The sequence below is a fragment of the Camelus ferus genome, chromosome 13 (genome assembly GCF_009834535.1).
Source record: "Camelus ferus isolate YT-003-E chromosome 13, BCGSAC_Cfer_1.0, whole genome shotgun sequence".
Classification (NCBI taxonomy): Eukaryota; Metazoa; Chordata; class Mammalia; order Artiodactyla; family Camelidae; genus Camelus; species Camelus ferus.
The window spans coordinates 28,472,611-28,492,641 of record NC_045708.1 but is presented as its reverse complement, the minus strand read 5'-3'; the positions used below and the strand labels follow the sequence as shown (position 1 = coordinate 28,492,641).

The 20,031-nt window shown below is 39.6% G+C and overlaps 1 non-coding gene and 1 pseudogene across 1 annotated transcript; both read left to right on the top strand.

The window, feature by feature from the left end:
* Positions 1-5,699: 5,699 nt before the first annotated feature.
* Positions 5,700-12,171, top strand: LOC102513999 (annotated as a pseudogene).
* On the top strand, positions 10,224-10,373 carry LOC116668361. The gene has a single exon (XR_004325531.1).
* Positions 12,172-20,031: the final 7,860 nt, after the last annotated feature.

Below are 20,031 nucleotides of genomic sequence, written 5' to 3'. Positions count from 1 at the left end.
GTAGCTGTCCATGTGGGTCAGGTCATGGTGCCCCTGTAAAACCTCTAAGAAAACAAATGTTATTTTCTATTCTGCAACTTGTTATCTTTATATAAGTGCAAAAGTGTTAATATCCTTAAAAATCAGAGCCTTGAGAATAGGCTCTCTTCTGTATTTCAGGCTAAAGGCAATGTTCTTTTACAAAAAGTGCTGAGCTAGCAAGACTTAGCCTAGGAAACAGGGCACAGGGTTAAAGCCAAAGAAACAGATCTAATGTGGCGTCAGATTTGTTCTTTTCTGTTACAACATGAGGCAGAAATGGGTCTGTTCTGGTATGCCCACTGGGCTCAGTCATAACTGGGGCTAATCCAGAGAGAATGTGCTTTGGCAAGAATGCCATAGCAAATCCCAGCAGTAGGGCCATTGGCAGCTGCCAGCTACCTACTCCTCACAGCACTCACACAGTTCTCTTTTTGAACATAAATCCAAGAGGTCATGCACACAGTCCACCCTGTTCTGACATAGCCCATTCCTTGTGTGGCTAAGAGAGCCACCCTTCCATACATCTTTGGAGAGCAGCTCCTCCTCCCGGTTCTCACAGGCCCCTCTTCCTGAGGGGAAACTTAGAAGAGGGAGGTTAATGGGATGAACTATAGCCCTTATTGCTGCAGATGGTTGAGTTGTCTTTTTTTTTTTTAATTAATTTATAGACTCTCATTGTATGTTGCAAGCATTAATCTCTTCAGTTTTATGGATTGCAAACATTTTTCCAGCCTATTTTTTGGCTTTGTTATCTTTTCCCATTAAAAAAAAAAGATTTTTATGAGATCAAATAAACCTAACTTTTCCTTGATCTTCTGCATTTTTCTCTTGTTTAAGAGATTTTTTTTTTCAAATGAAGCACATGTTTTTGCCTTTTATTGTTTGTTTTATGAGGCGTGGGTAATTAGGTTTCTTCACTGATTTCTGCTTGTAAAAGGTCTTGCTAAATCTTAAATTATATGTTTAGATGCCAAAATATCATTAAAAAGTTTTTTTCTTAGCTTTAAGCTTTAATGCATCCAGAATTGATTTCTGAATGTAGTGAGTTTGGGAGTCCAACCTTATTTTCTTTCCAATGGGTGGCTAATTGTACCAGTGCCATTTATTAAATAAACCATTAACTTCCTCCCTGAATTAAAATACCATTTTGTCATTCCTAAAATTCCCATCTACACTGGGATGTATGTCTAAACTCAGTCTATTTCTATGCTAATGTATACTTTTTTATAACCAATGTTTTATTATTTTTGTTTGTTGATCAGAACACAGATACTATGAACAGTTTGTACATAATTCTTAATCTAAGTATTGAAAATCTCTGTAAGTTACATGGTTGTAATAATTTTCTGAGCGATTTTGCAACGATTTTCCAGCTTAAAATTTGAAGTCAATCTTTTCACAGTAAGAGGATATCAAATACGAGTATCTTAAAATATTGACAAACTGATAGGTGTAAAACTCCATGAATTCATAGTTCAATATCAAGCATACTGCCTATAAAATTTAGAAATGTTTTATATCACATTAACTAAGAAAGGAAAACTGGATTACCCCCTGCAAAATGTCACAAATGGCATACAGTTATGATAGGGGGATCCAAAACTAAGACACAGGTTTTTTTAAAGGGTATGATTTAATTGATTTTATTTAGAAAACGTTACCAATATTAGAAAGTATATATTTTCATTGATCATTTCCATGGAACTTCTGTAAATATTTATTATACTGTAAATCATACCTTAGCTTTGTTGAAAAACAAATGTCAAATACCAAAGAATCAGTATTACACTTACCACATTGTGTGTCTACATTATAATTAGAGGACAATAACAGCAACAATTTAAAATGACCTGTTTATGTCTGGAAATTTTTAAATGTACTGCTAAACTGGTCAAAGAAGACATCAGATAGGAAATCAGGAAATGCTTAGAACTAAATGACTTTAAAAATGCTTTACATCGAAACTTGTAGGATGTACCTCATGCAAAGTCTTAAGTGCTTATATTAGAAAAAAGATAAGCTAAAATTTAAAGAGCTAAATGTTAAAGTCAAGAAGTGATACAAAGAACAACTGAACTAATCCAAAGAAACTAAAAGTAATGAGTTAAAAAAAATGAGAGGAGAAACTAAACAAGCAAAAAACAAATACGTGTGATTTTCTAAAGATTGACATAGCCAAAAGTAGATTCTTTGAGAAGAATAATGAAATAGATAAATCTCTGTTGAAATGATGAAGAAAGGCACAAACAATTTTTGGAGTTAAAAAAAAATGCTACAGCAGAGACTGATGGTGTAACATATTTAAAGCTTACCTACCACAGCCTACCCTCTGAACAACACAATTCATATCTGAATGTGCAAAATATACTCATCCTCCTCTCAGGATTCTGAAAATCTCATCACATAATGGCATCAACTCAAAGTTCAGGATCTCATCATCTAAATGAGGTCTAGGTGTAGCTGAGGCTCCTTGGGGGTGGCTCTTCTTGATCTGAAGATCTGTGAAAAAAAAATAATCAAGCTGTCTGCAACACAAACACAATATACAACAATGTTATGGAGACGAAGTAACTGCAATAAGCACTTCTGTTCAAAAGGGAGAAACAGGAGACACATAACAGGCAGTGTCCCATAGCAATTCTGAAATCCCAGCCAGGTACATGTTTCCATTTCTTTGACTGGGACCCAGTCCTGCTCTCTGTGGCTCTGAGCTCTGCCTTCTCAACCCTTGATTCTTCACTTTGGATCATCCTTCCTTTTCCATAAAAAATGGCTCATATTTGCTGCTGTGTAGCTTTCACAGCCTGCTTCTTGCCTATAAAAAGTTGGGTATTCCAAGGGCTGTTTTTGTTTTGAGCTGTCCTTTTTACTAGAAGCTAGTGGTTCTTCTACAAGTGCAGTCTTCCTGAACATTTGAGTTCTGTGGGAATTTTATTTAGGTTCTCAGAAGCCACACCCACAATGTCTTCAAGATAGGTCCTTCTCTACCTTGGTCTGAGATTCAGTATGCTATAAAAAACACCCCTAAGATTCTTAAAAGCTCTCTTGTCTGTTAAAAAAAAAAAGTCTGAGAGACATTCTAGCATTCTTAGAAGCCACTTCATTTACTTGAGAGGACCTAGAAAACATGCACTTAAAACTCCTCAAGTCTCAACAAATGCAATATTGACTTCATTTATCTGAAGAGTATTCTTCCTTTGAGAAACATTTGTTGGCTAGAAAAACTGTCCTGAGCCTTTCAGATATCCTCTAAATTCTTCTAGAATGCAGAATAGTTCCCTTTTAGCTTATCTCTGTCTTTCTGTACCTTATCATTGACAGCTGAAAGAAACCATTTGGTACTTTGAACCATCAGCCTAGAAATCTCCTTATCCAAATCATCCATGTATTAACTATACTTTCCATTTTATGTTTTACCATAGGTGACAATCTTCTGAACTTTTTGCTGCTACATAACAGGAGTTGCCTTTTCTCCAGCCTCCAATAACAATTTCCTTTCTCTCCTTCAAATCTTCACTAACAGCCTTCCTAAGGCCCTTCCAGCTGCCAAACACTCCCTAGTCCCAAGCCGTTGCCGTATGTTTTAGGTTTTTGTCACAGCAAGATAACACTTTGGTATCAATTTCTGTTCCAGCTATCTATTACTGCATAACAAACCACACTAAAACTTAGTAAATTAAAACAATAATTTATTATCTCTTATGTCCAGTGGGTTGCCTGGGCCCAGCAGGGCAGTCCTCACTTGGGCAGTTTCTCATGTGATTACTGTCAGATGGTGGCTGGGGCTGGAGACATCTGAAGGCTTACCTGGGCAGGATATCCAAGATGGCTCATTCACATAACTGGAAATGGATGCTGGCTCTCTACTGGGAGCTAAGTTGGGGCTGTCAATCAGAGTGCCTACAGGTGACCTGTCCATGTGGCTTGGGATTCTCACACCATAGTGTCTGGGTTCTGAGGGGGAGTGTCTGAAGAGAAAACATTCCAAAAGATCCAGATGGAAGCTGCAATATTTCTTACGATCTAATCTTAGAGTCCCAGAGTGATACTTTCTCTGCATTGTATTCATTAAGCAAGGCAGCATTCTGTTCTATTGATTGAGTCATTAAGTCCAGTCCAGGTTCAGGGGGAGGGATAACTCTACATCAGTGAGGGAAGGAATTGTTCATCTCTGGAAACTATCTACAAAATCAACTTAAAGATTATTTTGTCCATTAAAAATTAAGTTTATAATTATAACTATATTAAATGTATTAATTTTGATAGACTGGACATGTCAAGTTTTTCCCTTCCAAGAATAAGATATGTTTTTCTATTTGTTTAGATTTTGTTTCATAATTCAGTTGTATTTAATTGGTGAGAGAAACTTCCTTTTTAAAACAAGAATGAAAAAGAAACAAAGCATTGCATATACTTGAAACATTCACTTGAGTGCCTATATGAGGCTGCATTGTACAGGTTTATGATTATCATGTTTAAGAAATTTTTAAAATTATAGAATAGACCTATTAGTATCCTTGTGGGAATAAATGTCTGCATTAATGTTAATTATGGATGATGGCTAAAGCAGCTTAAAGTCAGAAGCAGCCAGTGATTTTTGGATTTTCATTCATTCATAAGTTGAACTGGGAAATAGGCCACTCTCCTCTACTGGTCCTGACTTCCTTTTTCCAGCTCATAGAATTAAACCAAAGCCAAATTATTGGTCTTAGATGGGTACTCTTTGAGGGCAAAGTAGGGCATTGTAGTCTCTACCATGATCAGTATTGTTTAATGAGCAACTACTATATATATGCTAGGTAATGGCTAGGTACTTTGCACCTGTTATCTTACTGAAGATTAAATTAGAGCAATAGGCCAAATAGAACAAAAAGAGACCTCAGAGATAGACCCATATTTAGATATGGGAATTTAACATATGATACAAGTATAGCACAAATCAATGAGAATATGACTATATCAGTCAGGGTCCAACCAAGAGGTAGAAATCATACAGTAATCTGAACAGAAAAAGTTTAATATGAAGAACTATTAACTATAGCAGAGGATGAAATTATAGGAGATTGGGTAGTAAGAAATAAAGAGAGCACTAAAGAATACAAGAATCTCAGATTTAAGGAATAGCTACTACTTCTAAGGCAATACCCAAAGAAGAGTATCCCTCAGCCTGAGACCCAGAATGGGTTGAAGAGGGAATTTCCTCTTCACTGGATGGTGGGAAAGCTGCACCAGTGAAATCTGCTGGAAATCTACCCAAGAGGTTGTCAGGGGAAACTGCTGGATACTGGACACTGCAGGCCACTGCACACTGTAGGCACTAGATGCTGGAGAAGCCACGTGCTGCAAGCCCAGTGCTACAGAAACTGCATACTGCAAGAGCCTGATAAGAGAAGGAATCAGGAAGAGGAAAAATCTCTTTTTCCTCAGGTGTTCTTCCAGTATCCTCTACTGACAAGCTTACTATTATCCCAGATGGTAAGGGAGAAATATTTAAAGGGATCATCTTATTTTTTGCAGAGCAGGCAATGAAGGGTAGATTTGGAACTATGAGCAATATGTTGAAAACTGACACAAAGGCTAATTGGAATGTCTGGTAGTTAATGTTTGATAAGTTGGCTCACTACATGGAGAAAAATATTGAATCCCTATCTAATACTATATATAAATGTAAGCTCCGAATGGGGTAAAGACCTAAACATAAAAGGTAAAATTATGAATTTAATAGGAAAAGAAGTTGTAAGTTATTTTTGTAACCTAGAGGCAGAACAGAAATTGTTTTTAAACTTCAAAAAAATGTAACTTGAGGTTGACAAAAAAAAAATCTATGGATTTGATTGCATTAAAATCAAGATTTAGGGCTCAGTGAAGAGCTGTATGGACAAAGTTAACAGACAGATGACAACATGGGAAAAGATATTTCCCAAGTCTAATGCTAATAAGAGATTACTAACTAGAGCAGGATTTTGCAAACTCTTTCTGTAAAGGACCAAACAATGAAAACTTAAGCTGGCTGATAATCCTTGACACAACTACTCAACACTACTGTTGTAACAGGAAAGCAGCCAGAGACAGTAAGTGAATGGGTGACTGTGTTCTAATAAAACTTTATTTACAAAAACCGGAAGTGTGCCAGATTTGATCTGTGGGCAGTAGTTTGTTGATCCTTGATCTAGAAAAGACAAGGAACTCCTGCATATTAACAAAAAAATGCAGCAACTCCAATTTCAAAAATAGAAAGGGATATGAGTAAGCAATACACAGAAGAAGAAACTCAGAAGGGTAGCAAGCATATGAAGAGATGTTTAAATTATAATCAGAAAAATATAAATTAACAGTGAGATATTGCTTTACATCCAATCAGATAGCAAAAATTAGAGAGATGATGGGGAAATAGGCACTCTTCGTGATGGGAATAAAGACTGGTGTAACCATTCTGGAATGCAATATGGTGACACATAGTCCAATAGTGCATATACATACCTAATGACCCAGAAAATCTGCCCCTGAGTCTATATCTCAATGAAATTCCCACAAAAAGCCCCTAAAGGGTCACAAGCTAGAAGGTCAATTCTGGCATTATTTGTGGTGTGGAGGAGTGGAGGTGATCTGAGTTTCTGTTATTTGGAGAATAAATATATAAAATGTAGTGAATGTAAACCATGGAGTACTACATATAGCAGTTGAGAGCAATGGATTAGATATACGCTTAGTAACATAATGAATCTTGAACTTAAAAATAGAGCTGATTTTAAAAGTCAGAATGAGTTATAAACACAGACCACTTATGCAAATTTAAAATATGTGGTTACAGAGCAATATACATTTTTCAAGAACACACACACAAAGATGTGTATTAAATACATTACGGTGGTTGTCTATGGAGTAGGAAAGGAAGTAGGTTATGGAATGAAAGAGAATATAAATATATGTGAGGAGCATTGCATGGACCAATGATGATAGTGTGACTTGAAATGAGGAAAATGATTAACTGCACCTAAGTTTGAAATTAAAATAACAGATAATATAAAAAGCCAAAGAATGTCAATTTTTATTGAAGGAGTACAGAAGGCAACTCTACAAGAAGATGAATCTCAACAGAGCTATGAACCCCCCATTCAATTCTTTTCACTTGGGATTAGCCATCCACTTTCTAAATTCTAATTGTATATGGATAGCAAATAAGTGTAGATTGTATCTGAGTCAGCCTACCGTGAATAGTATCCAATATATATAGTATGATTCCATTACCATTAAAAAGTACTGTTATATATTAATACATGCATATAAAGAAAGCCGGAGGACTTTGCTGTAAACTGTTAACAGAGTTCTCCATGGGGTGGGTGTGACAGAGACTGATCAACAATTCAACAAATCTCTTTCCTCTTCCTCCTGGGCACTCATTAGCTTACATTTCTTAAACTCCCTTGCAGAGAAGCATGGTCGTGTGCCTGGAATCTGGCCAAGGGAATTGTGGACAATTCTCCATGATTTCTTCTTCTATGGCAACTTTGGAGGCTCTGTGTTCACGATGGAGACACAAGATGAAAGGAGACTTGGTCCCGGAATAATTGCTTAGAGGAGTACAATTTATTGATCAGTGATAAAATCCTACTTTGGAATTCTGAAGTAAAAAAAAACTTTTATGAGGCATTTGGGATGTCAGGATTTGTTAAACTGCTAGCATACGTTAGCTGATAACGTAGGATTTAGGAGACTAACCTTCTACATTATGCATTTAGATATTGCTTATATTTTGTAGAATTTTATATTGCATTTATAACTAGCCTTGTATACAATATAGATTCTTAAAATTAGTGTTTCTTAATTTATCATCAACTCTTTCCCCTTATTCTCTGAGTAATTCCTTCTTGCTTAAAATTTGGGTAGAAAACGCAAAGTTGGATGGTGTTACCACATGACTGATTGTCCAATATCTGTAAGGATAGAAGTCAACTTGTTATCCATTCTGATTTTCTTTATTGAGATATAATTCACATACCATAAAATTCACACTTCTAAGTGTACAATTCAGTCATTTTTAATCTATTTATGAGGGTTTGCAACCATCACCACTATCTAATTCTGAAACATTTTCATCACCCCCCAAAAAGAAGCCCCATACAGCTGTGTCCCCCACCCAGCATCCGACAACCACTAAACTACTTTCTGTCTCCGTGAATTTCCCTGTTCTGAACATTTCATATAAATGGAATCATACAACATGTGGCCTTTTGTGTCTGGCTTCTTTCAATAAGCAGGCTGTTTTTGAGGTTTATCCATGTTGTGGCATATGTCAGTACCTCATTCTTTTTATGGCTGAATAGTATTTCATTTATAGATATAGCACATTTTGTTTATTCATTCATCAGTTGATGGACATCTGGGTTGTTTCCACTTTTTTTGGCTACTAGGAATAATGCTGCTATGAACACTTGTGTACAAGTTTTTGTGTGAACATATGTTTTCAATTTTCTTGGGTATACCTAGGGTAAAATTGCTGGGTCACATGGTAACTCTGTGTTTAACTTTGGGGAAAACTGCTGAACTATTTTCTGCCATAGCTGCACCATTTTACATTCCCACTAGCAATGTACCAGTGTTCCCATTTCTCAACATTTTCTCTAAAACTTGTTATTGTCTTTTTTTTTTAATTATTATAGCCATCTTAGTGGGTTTGAAGTGGTATTTCATTGTTGTTTTGATTTGCATTTTCCTGATAATTAATATCATTCCTATTCTAATACTCTTGTGTATGTATGTGTTTATGTGGTGGTGGTATGGTGTAATAATTACTTTGCTTTAGTGACAAGATATTTATAGATTGTATATTGAAGAAAACATAAAACACAGAAAGCATTGATCCTATTCTCTCCCATGTTTTTCATTCACTTGTCCTCCTCTGTAACAACAATTAAAAAAAGGACACCCTATCCACTCATTTTATCTTCTTTATGTAGCAATGTGACTTGACTGGACATAGTTTTGAAGTCAATGTTTCTGATAAGTGAAATTCATTAATACACTTCTGTCCACCTTTAAGTGTCTATGTGAATCTGTCTTGGTTAGCTTGTGCTTCTATAACGGACTGGGTGACTTAAAAAACAGAAATTAATTTTCCCAAGCTCTAGAGGCTAGAAAGTCTAAGATCAAGGTGCCAGCCAATGCAGTTTCTGGTGAGGACTCTTTCTGGTTTGCAGACAGTCACCTTCTTGCTATGTCCTCACATGGCCTTTCCTCAGTGTCTGTGTGTGGAGAGAGAGAGTCAGAGTTCTCTGGTGCCTCTTCTTATAAGGACAGTAATCCTATTGGATCAGAGACCCACCCTCATGATCTCATTTAACTTTAAATTTTCTTTAGAGGCTCCATCTCCAATTACAGCCATGCTGAGCTTAGGGCTTCAACATATGAATTTGGGAGGGGACACAAACATTCAGTGTATCGATTGATTTCCTAGGAACCTTCTGAGAAACAAAGTCTTGATCTCTGTCGACTGATCCAGATACATACAAATCTGTGACACATCTGATGAACTGGTTTAGACATGACTGATTGCAGGGAAGTTCAACTGTGCACTTGAGGGAAAATTCAAGAGAAGGAGGTTGTATGAGACTGACACAAGAAGCCAAATCCAGCAACAGGGACTCTGAGAGGGGAGTAACAGGTTGCTGCACTACACAACACCAAGGACACCATTCACAACATAATCTATGTGAATGGCACTCCCTGGAGGTTTTTGCGGTGCAAGACCTTTGAGGCCATACCCTAGCTAGTGGTTCTGAATACAAGGTATCAGCAAGTACAGGTACCCTTCCTGAAAACTTTTCCAATCCAGACTCTATGAAGGTAGGCTTAGGGAGGAAAGTGCTGCATGCATGTGTTGAAAAAGCTGGATCACTAAATATCATCTTATTTGTGGGTCCTCTTTGCTACAAAACTAACTGAATTTAGTGTTCTTTTTGCTATAGGATCCTTCTAACTGAGCTCAATGCTAAGGAATCAACTACTAAATAAAGTTCTTTGGCTACAAGTAACAGAAACCAACTCTGGCTAATTTAAGAGGGAACTTCAAAGAATTTATGGAAAGAAAATGTGAAAATTCACAAAAATCAAAAGACAATCTAGACAGTTAAGTAACGATAACTAGGAATCAGAGCAGTTCTGGATATGTGGGTAACAAGAACAAATAAAAAGTCCCTTCAGCCAGGCTTGGTTTTCTGGGGGGTGGGCTCAGCCTGGCCCACCTCCCTTCAGACGAGTTTCCAACAGAGATGCCCAGCCTCGTCTCTCACGAGAGAGGCAGAGGTGGTTAAGGCAGGAGCTTCACTCACCTGGGTTGTCCTTGCCTCACATTCATTTGGCCACAGTAACCTGGCAGGGAAGCTTGTGGAAAGGATGAAGAGCTGACTGATGGGGGGGGGGGGGGGGAAAGGCCCTTCAGACAGAGGAGGGTATATAGCTCAAGTGGTAGAGCACATACTTAGCATGCATGAGGTCCTGGGTTCAGTCCCCAGTTGCTCCTTTAAAAATAAGTAAAGCTAATTATGTCCCTCCTCCATTAAAAAAAAAAAAAAAGATAAAATAAGTGATCAATAAAGATGCTGCCCCAAAATGAATGAACTTCAAGATCTGTCCTCCCACTAAAACATTCTTCCAGAGAAAGCACTTCCAAGAGGCCTATTCGGGATTGGATGGCATTCTCTGACTAGGGGAGGGCAGAGAACGGTGACTGACAGCTCCACCTAGCCAGTGTGTGGTGGGGGAGGAGGCCTTCTCCAAAAGAAGGAGATAGAGTGCTGAGAGAGGAAAACAACAGATGTCCTCTGCATTCCAACCATAGGTTGCCAAGCAACGTCCTCTCACTTTTTTTCATACCACATACAATTTTTTTAAATGCCTCTGTCGAACATAATTATTTCACGTGCAAACAAAAAATTCAATGGCTTCCGAAAGGAGACAACCCACGTCCGGTTATGGCCTCCATATCTCCTCTGGTTCCATCATGATCCCTCTCCATATTTTGCAACTTGTGGACAACATGAGAAATTTAATCATCACCAGATCACACCATACACAATTCTAGGGGAAGCGAAAAGGAAAGAGAAGGATAGTTACTTTTAAAACATCTCTGACTTTCTGCCTATTACTCTATGTAAGCTTGAGAAGGAAAAACCGAGTCTTCCTCCTGGGTCTCTCCTTTACTCTCACACCACTACCACACTCACAGCACTTCTGACACCAGATGTGAGGGGCTTATCCCACAATAAGCAATCTTCTGTGATGCTAGCTGTGTGTCCTGCAATCTAACTCAATTCTGACAGCATCCACCTGGAGGTAGCTTCAGATCCCACAACTTAAGGGCTCAGTCCCACAAGACTGCCCCCCTCCCCAACACACACACACACACACACCCCACACACACACCCCACACACACACTTCAGCCACTGACTGCAAGTCCAGGTTGTCACCTGTGCTTCTGACCAAATGGCTATCAATTGGAGGTTCCCACGATCTCCTCCTCCGGTTTGATTAATTTGCTAGAGTGGCTCACAGGACTCAAGAATACTGTTTGGCATTGGCTTCCAGCACCGAGGAGCCCGGGCTGGGGTCATAGAGGGGCGATCCCAGCGGCTCTGCTATGTAGACTTTCCTGTGGTTTGTTGGCGCCACCCTAGGTGGTCAAGCAGACCCAGGAAGCTCTAAGGCGTGGCAACTAGTGCACAGGCGCCCACGCCTGCCGGCTGCAGCACGGTCCGGCTCACTACTCTCCTCTGCCAGGCCGCCTATGGAGGCCACTTAACCATCTGCTTGCCCTGGGTGGCTGTACCAACTGGCCTTTCTACCGCATCGTGGCTGCTCACAAGTGTCCTGGGGATGGCCATGTCATGGAGCAGCTGGGCTCTTAAGATCCACTGCCCAACAGTCATGGAGAGAAGCTCGTTGCTCTCAACCTGGATTGGATCCAGCATTGGATTGGCTGTAGGGTCCACCTCTCTAAGCCTGTGGAAAAGCTTCTAGGTCTTTCTGGTTTTTTCCCTCTGCATCCCATGGTGATCACAAATGCTGAGAGGCTGCTACGGAAACAGTCATGTGAAGTCCTCTTAGCCGCCCAGAAAACAGACGCAGAGGCTACAGAGACAAATGCACGCTGACTTCAATGAGCATAGCAGTGAGAACAAGGTTAAAGCCCTCTTAAAGCGTGTGGCGCAGAGCTCTTAGTTTTATTATATTTAGAGGTCAATAAATGTAATTTTCTGTCAAAGAAAAGAAAAGAAAACTATTTGCTTACTGTTCACCAGTTTATTATAATAGGACACAGATGAACATCCAGGTAGAAGAGATGCATAGAGCAAGGCACGAGGGAAGGGGCACAGAGCTTCCATGCCATTCCCCCGACCTCCACATGTGCACTGACCTGGAAGCAATCTGAACCTCATATAATTGGGACTTTTATGGAAGCTTCATCACATAGATGATCAATTATTAACTCCATTTCCAGCCCCTCTTTTCTCTCTAGAGAATGGAGGATAGGGCTGAAAATTCCAAGTTCCTAATCATCGCTTGGTCTTTCTGGTGACCAGCCCCTATCCAGGAGCCCACTTCATCAGAAGAAAAGGCACTGCTATCACCCAGGAAATTCCATGGAACTCTGTGTCAGGACCTGGGGTCAAAGACCAAGTATTAGAACAAGAGATGCTCCTAGTGCTCTTATTAATTAGGAATTAATTAATTCCTTGTAATTAGGAAATTACAAGGGTTTAAGAAGCTCTGTGCTAGGAACCAGGAGCAGAGAACAATATTTTTTCTATTATCTCATGATGGTATACCTCAAAAAATAGAAAGAATATCCAGTAAGGAAGGAAATAGAAGTAAAGGCAATAGTCCTAACTTAACAGAATAGGTTATGTGATTTATGACTTCTCTCTTTTCCCACTAATCCATGTTCTCTTGTCATTGGCCAGCAACTCAGTTGGTCTAGTGCTTTGCCCGGTGGTATCCAGCCTTCAAGATGGCAGATGGCACCCAGTGATTCTCACCTCTGGAGTTCATGCCCTCCTGCAGTCCCCTCCCACACTGAATAGATGCTAGAATATTCTAGGATATTGGGATTAAGCCCTCCCCCAGGATAGCTACATCATCTGCTCTCATGCTTACCATTTTGGTTTTCCGCTCTTGGTTTGCTTTGGACCTTGGAGAGGTCTCTTTCTTCTTACCGATTCAGTTATGCACTTCCTTAGATTTTAGCCAGCATTTCTAAGTGTTTATCAGAAGAACATTTTCAGGTGCCCAAGTAGGGTCCCAGATTGCTGAAGTTGGAAGTGTGTTTACTTTTCTATCTTTCCAAGTAGACTGCAAGTTCCCTGGAGACAAGGAAGATATTTTGTTCATAATTATGTTCCCACAATTTCGCACTGTGCTTGGTACATAATAGACATTCATTACATGTTTGTTAAATAAGCAAATGTAACCAGGGAAGGAATAGAGGCCATAGCTGGACCTGGCTTATCTCCTTTTGGAAGGAGTTGAGTGTGCTTTTTGTTTGCATGTGAGATTATTAGTAATCAATGAATCAACTAATTAATGAATGAGAAGTCACATAGAGGATTTTCCCCATTTAACAAAATTCTCTTTCAGAATGGTCTATTGTTGATAACTAAACCTTCAGACTTGCCTTTTAGATATCATTGTTTGGCCAGCAAACATGGTGGTTATTTGAGTTTTACTTCTTCTTATACTCACTTTTCTTTAAATCTGGAAAGTCCCCAGAGAAAGAGAAATTCGGTGATGTTGACCTAGCTATAACACTGAGAGGAAATGGACGTCTCCATGTCAGGGTAAAAAAAAACCAAATTTATTTATATAAATATATTCTTTGGATTGGTATTAGGGCTTATTCTTTAATGGATGGTTATTTGAGTGATTCACTTGAAAATCTACATTGTTTAGAATAAGTGTCCCATAGTCTGTTGAGTTTGACTTGGTCAACCTCATGATCAAAAGAGAATTCTTGATTTTTTTTTCTACACTTGCCTCTATCTTCCCCTTTTCTGAAATTTTATCTAGTAATTCTGATCAAAACCCTAGGAAGCAACCATGAATCCTCTTTTTTTTTTCCCCATCCTGCAGACCTCACCCCACATCCAACTCATTAGCAGTCCTGTGGACTCTCCTTTCAAAAGCTGTCCAGACTCCAATGTCTTCTCTGAAGTCCTACCTACCCAAGTTGAAACCCGCATCATTTCTTACCTAGCCTATTGCAGAGCCCCAACTCACCTGCCTGCTTTCAGCCACATCCCCACTGTCAGTTCTCAACACAACAGCCAGAGGGGACTTTTCAAAATATAAATCAGATCATATCAGATATACAGTCATGGGCCAATTTAGAAGGCAACTGGAAAACAGCCTCCAATGTCATACCTGGCCATGTTGTAGGAAGCCAGAGGCCATTTCAAAAAAAAAAAAAAAAAAAAAAGCTGTGATTTTCCATCCCTTACAAATGAAAAAAGAAAAAAAGGAGGGACGTGTTGCTGCATGAGAACTTTATGGGACATTATAAATTGCAGAGCTTGGCTTGATCATCTTGGCTCTCTTCCAAACTTCATTGTGCCGTTAGCGCAAACAACCTGTGAGCAATTAGCGTGAGAATGCTGGAAAGATAGTCATAATAACCTGATGTGTTCCAGATAGGTCCCTGCTGTTCTATCTGCTTTTCTCATTACAAAGTTGACCTTTGATGAGCTAGGGAAAGGCTAATTCCTAGGATGGCCCAGGATTGCTGCTCTGATGCTGTGCCATCGCTCAGCAGGAACGAGTATGGTAGATTTTCGTCCTTTTCTATGATGCCTTCCAGAAGGACCAATGGCCAGAAACACAACCAGCAGAAAAAGATTTTCTGACTCAGGCCAAAATAGAGACACATTTACCATGAAGCTAATGATGCTTAATATTTAGGATCCCTTCCTCGTGTGAGACCCTTCCAAGGCCCTGTACCTAATTTTATATTCATACTTATGTATTCTTTTTCTTAGAAGGACCTCCTCCTCCATTTGCAACCGAGTTTACAACTCCTCTTCCCAGGTTTTGTGACAGCTACCAGGAAAAGGAGATTCAGCATGTCGATAATATGAGCTGGGGGAAAAGAGCAGCAAATACTGTGTCCCCTGGGACCTTCTGTTTTGCTGACCCCTTGAGAAACCGTCTGTCCTATCCATTCCAAGCCACTCAACATCCACAACCTTAACTCAGAAATTCCTACTTTTGGTCCTGTGCAAGAATCCTGGCAGATTGCCAGCTGTGTGGGCATCCCATTGAAAATAATGATACTTAATATCTTCATTACGAAACTCAGCCTGAGCTTGACAAGCTCTTCTCCACGGAACAGGGAGAGACCAGTTGGTAACCCATAGTTCCACTTGGCTCTGCCCCTCTACCAGCTAAGATAGGAACTGTGATTTACTGAAGTCTGGGCAGGAACAGCAGGCTCTCTGACTTATAAAACTTAATTAAAAGTAAGATCTTTTATAGCACAGGGAAATATATACAAGATCTTGTGGTAGCTCACAGCAAAAAAAAATGTGTGACAATGAATATATGTATGTTCATGTATAACTGAAAAATTGTGCTCTACACTGGTATTTGACACAACATTGTAAAATGACTATAACTCAATAAAAAAAAGAGTTAAAAAAAAAAAGTAAGATCTTTTGCTTTGATTTCTGCCCCCAACTCATGGACCATTAAAATACTCTGGATTTGCATTGACTTCTGTAGCTCCATCTTCTGGCAAAATTGCACAAAGTAACTTAACTTGTGTCAGCACTCCTCAGGGGTAACACCCCTCCCCTTTGTCATTTCCAAAGCAGAACACTGAAATCTCACTGAGTTACATTTATAATGATAGTTTCTATTTTTCTTTATTTTGCTTAATTTTTAGGGGTTTTTTTTGGTTGAGGTAATTAGGTTTGTTTGTTTATTTATTTTAGAGGAGGTACTGAGGATTGAACCCAGGACCTTGTGCATACTAAGCACACACTCTACCACATTAAGCTATCCTCTCTCCACAATGATAGTTTTTTAAATGTTTAAGAACCACCATTTTACAAAGCACCCAGTAAGGAGGTGGGTATAGCTCAGTAGCAGAGTGCATGCTTACCATGCTTGAGGTCCTGGGTTCAATTCCCAGTACTTCCATTAAAAAAAAATTAAATAAAAAAGCACCCTGTAAAACTATGTAATTTGTATAGTATACTATATAATTAATATAGCATATTAGTAAAACTATATAATATTACTGTAAGATTTACTATTGTACATTAGTAAAACTAATTATATATATATATTATGCATATATATATATATATATATATATATATATACACATAAGTAAAGCTATATAATCCTCAGACCCTACAAACCCCATCTTCATCTCTTCCCTACTTAAGGGAGTGACAAGTTGAAGACTTCATTATTGAGAGACCTTAATTTTTATTTAAAGATCAAGTTAATAGACGATCAATATATTCCTGATTAAACTAGAAACACAGACTATTCCACATTTCCCAGTAATGTGGAAATCAAGTTTTTCAGCCTGACTTAAAAAAAAAATTACACTATTTCTAACTTTAGCTACTATTCTATGACTTGTATTTATTAAGTATCACATTACCCAGGAAGTTCACCATCAAATTGCATAGTAAATAAAGCTAACATTTTTTTCTCCTCAGGTTCTGACAATTGTGTCAGATGTAATGATGTTATAAGAAGGATGAATTCTGGGGGGAGGGTATAGCTCAGTGGAAGAGCGCATGGTTAGCATGCATGAGGTCATGGGTTTGATCCTCGGTATCTCCATTAAATAAATAATAATAATAAACAAACCTAACTACCTCCCTTTATAAAACAAAAAAAAAAAAATTTTAAAGAAGGATGAATTCCATTCAGTGTAAGACCCTCCACTTTATAAGTTTACATGTCTATCTTGCAGATTCAGAGATAGGGAGAGCTACATTGCTCTGCACAATAGAAAAAGACAAGTTTGGAGTACAGAAGAAAATTCTAGAGGTAGAAGATAGGAAAGGTAGAGACAGGGGAGCCAGCAAAATTCTGGAAGATTGGGTGTAAGTGGGGTTAAATATCAGTGAAAAACACATAGAATCGCAGGATAACTTAGAAGAATTTTAAGAATGGCATTTTCCCTTATGCAAAGTTGAAGTGTTCATCAGCTCAACGCAAAGACTTTCTTCCTTCCTCCCTGTCCCCATCCAATCTTCTATGATACCTACTACTCAAACCAATGCTTAGTATGAGTAGTTTTTGTAATACTTGGAGGAAGAAGTGGGATCACACATGAGGAACGAATCAGGAACCCAGTGGGAAAATCCGAGACTGTAATCCCTAGGAATTCACAGGATTCTAAAGGATAGGCTGTGGATTTCTTCCAGAGGGTTTGGGAGTGGAGGTTAGAAGCAATTTAAAGTAATCTCAGAGGATAGGGAGCTGTGCTACATATAAAACCTGTGTGCTTGGTCTCTCCTTTCTCATCCCACCAGGTGTGTCTCAAGATGGCGGAAAGCCCTGGGCATCACCCTTGTTCTGGCTCCATTTGGGTCCATCCTGTTAGTAGATGTTCCTTGCTGCCCACTAGTCTACACTGAGGGCTGGCACTCAGGGCTGCTGAGCATAGCCTTGGAGATCTGCAGCATGGAAGGAACACAACTCACTCTCCACTCACCAAACCCTGCATCCTGGCACAGAGCTGCAACCACTCAGAGAAGGGACACCCTTTACTAACTTCCCTTAAGGGGCCCCGTTAGATTAGAGGTGGCCCTGCTGCCACTGACTGGGTCAGGACAGGAATGGGAAACCTACTCCTCCCATACCTGTCCTATGTAACACCTCCTCACCTACCTTCCCCTAGAGGTTCATACCGTTCTCCACTCTTGGGTTTCACTAATTGTTCCTGACTTAGCTACCTTACTCCCTCTGCCCCTGTAATTTTCAAGGCTGCCTCTCTCACAATGGAGCAGGACTTCTATTTGCAATGCAGAACAGTTTTATGTCTTTCTTTGATCCTTGGCCTTCTAAACTGCGTGTTCTCTTAGGCCTGCTGGGAATAATGAACAGGCCTATTGAAGAGCAAGGTACTTCTTAATGGCCTCTCCCTTTCCTACAAAGACACAAAGGCCCTGCCAAAGCTTTGAAACTGAACGCTTGGACTCCTCCCCTCTGTGTTCCAGCATGTTACATAAATAGGAGCCTGTTGAAATGGAGAAAGAAGAGGACAAAGAAGGTGGCTTTCTTTTCCTAGCTATAATTGTTTGCATTTTGTGCTTTTTCTGAAATGAGTACACAGAGGCTCGGGGAAGTTATATAACTTGCCCAAGTTCACACAGCTAGTAAGTGGTGAACCGGAAGTTGATCCCATCCCAGGACTTCCGATTGCATAAAAGGCTCTTTCCACAATAGCTGAGCTGTCCCTAGAAGGTTGAGGCTGGCTGCCAGGCCTGGAATAGAGATTTTTTTCCAGAAGGTGACAGACATGTCACTGTCCCTCACCTGATGAAAAACATGATGTAGGACCTAAATATCTCTAGAGTCAAGAGAGCTGAAGTACCATCTCTTGGGGTGTCTGCCCGCCTCACCCCTCGGTGGGCAGCCCTACACACCAAGTCAGTGCTACATGACTCTGCCCTTGGTGGCCAGTTGATTGGATGAGTAATCACTTCCAGATTCTGCTGGGCTAATGGGGTCTCTCTCTCTCTCTCAGTGAAATCTATATTTAGAATCAGGAGTGTCCAACTCAGTCAGGGGAGGTCACTTGAACACAGGAAATGCCTGAGAGCTATTGGCTGCTGTTTTCTACCTGCCAGTGGGACAGAAAGCTGAGCAAAGATGTGCAGGGAGAGGAAGAATGACATTGGAGAGGAAGAAACAGAACAATTCCTAACATCTTTAGTTAGTTCCTGGATCCAGTGAATTCCTACTTTGGGGAGGCCAAAGAACTTGACACAGAGGCCACTACATCCCAAACCAGTCGTTTCTAAACTGTAAATCAATTGCCATTTATCACACGTTTTCACGTAATAAGAGGCCAAATATTTTAATGACTAAAAGCCCCAATGAGGACACAGACTTCCTGGGTGACTTGCAAGAAACTTGGGCAAGTTTCTTAATATCTATTTTCCCCAAATATAAGATAGAAGTAGTACTTTTCTCATATGATTCTTGTGATGATTTCAATGACTGGATATGAAAAGTCCTCAAAATAATGACTGGAACCGAATGCAGTATGTAAATGTTAGCTATTATTTAAATTTGTTTTCTTCTCCTTTCTCCCATTTTATACATAGGGAAAGTAAGACACAAGAAGTCAAGGGGTTTGCCCAAGGCCAGGTAGCAATCACATAGGCCTAGAACTAAAGTCTCCCGTTTCTACGTGCAATATTTAATTCATCACCCTAAATGTCCTGCAACCAAGCAGCGGTGGCAGAATTTCCTTGGGAAAAATGTTAGAACCCCAATCCTCAGGGTTTTAGGGAAACTGGTGAGAAACAGTCTGCTGTCTCCGCTCCTGGTAGGAGAATGAGGCTCCTGCAACTTGGCCCGCCCAGCTGGGCCTCCATGCCTGCACAATCGAGCAAGAAGAAGAGGGCTTAGTAATGATAATAAAACATTTTGAGAGATATTTTGCAAAGAATCCTGCAGCCAAAAAATGTGTCTGCTAATGTTTAGGAAATCAGAAAGTGCAGAAGTCGTGAGGAACCAACACCAGTGATCTCAACTACCAGAGACACCAAAGTCGGTGATTTACAGGAGGATGCCTGAAGCTGCACCCCATACCTCCACCTGCTGCCTGCGGAGGCCTTCGCCTGTTCATCACTGATGGAGTAATTATGGCCTCTCCTTTCCCCTGCCTTACAAATCTCATACTCGCATGTCTCATTTGTAGGACACAACCTAGAACCGTGCTGTCAAGGGAATCTGGGAAATGTAGTCTTGAGGCTTTCAGTCTC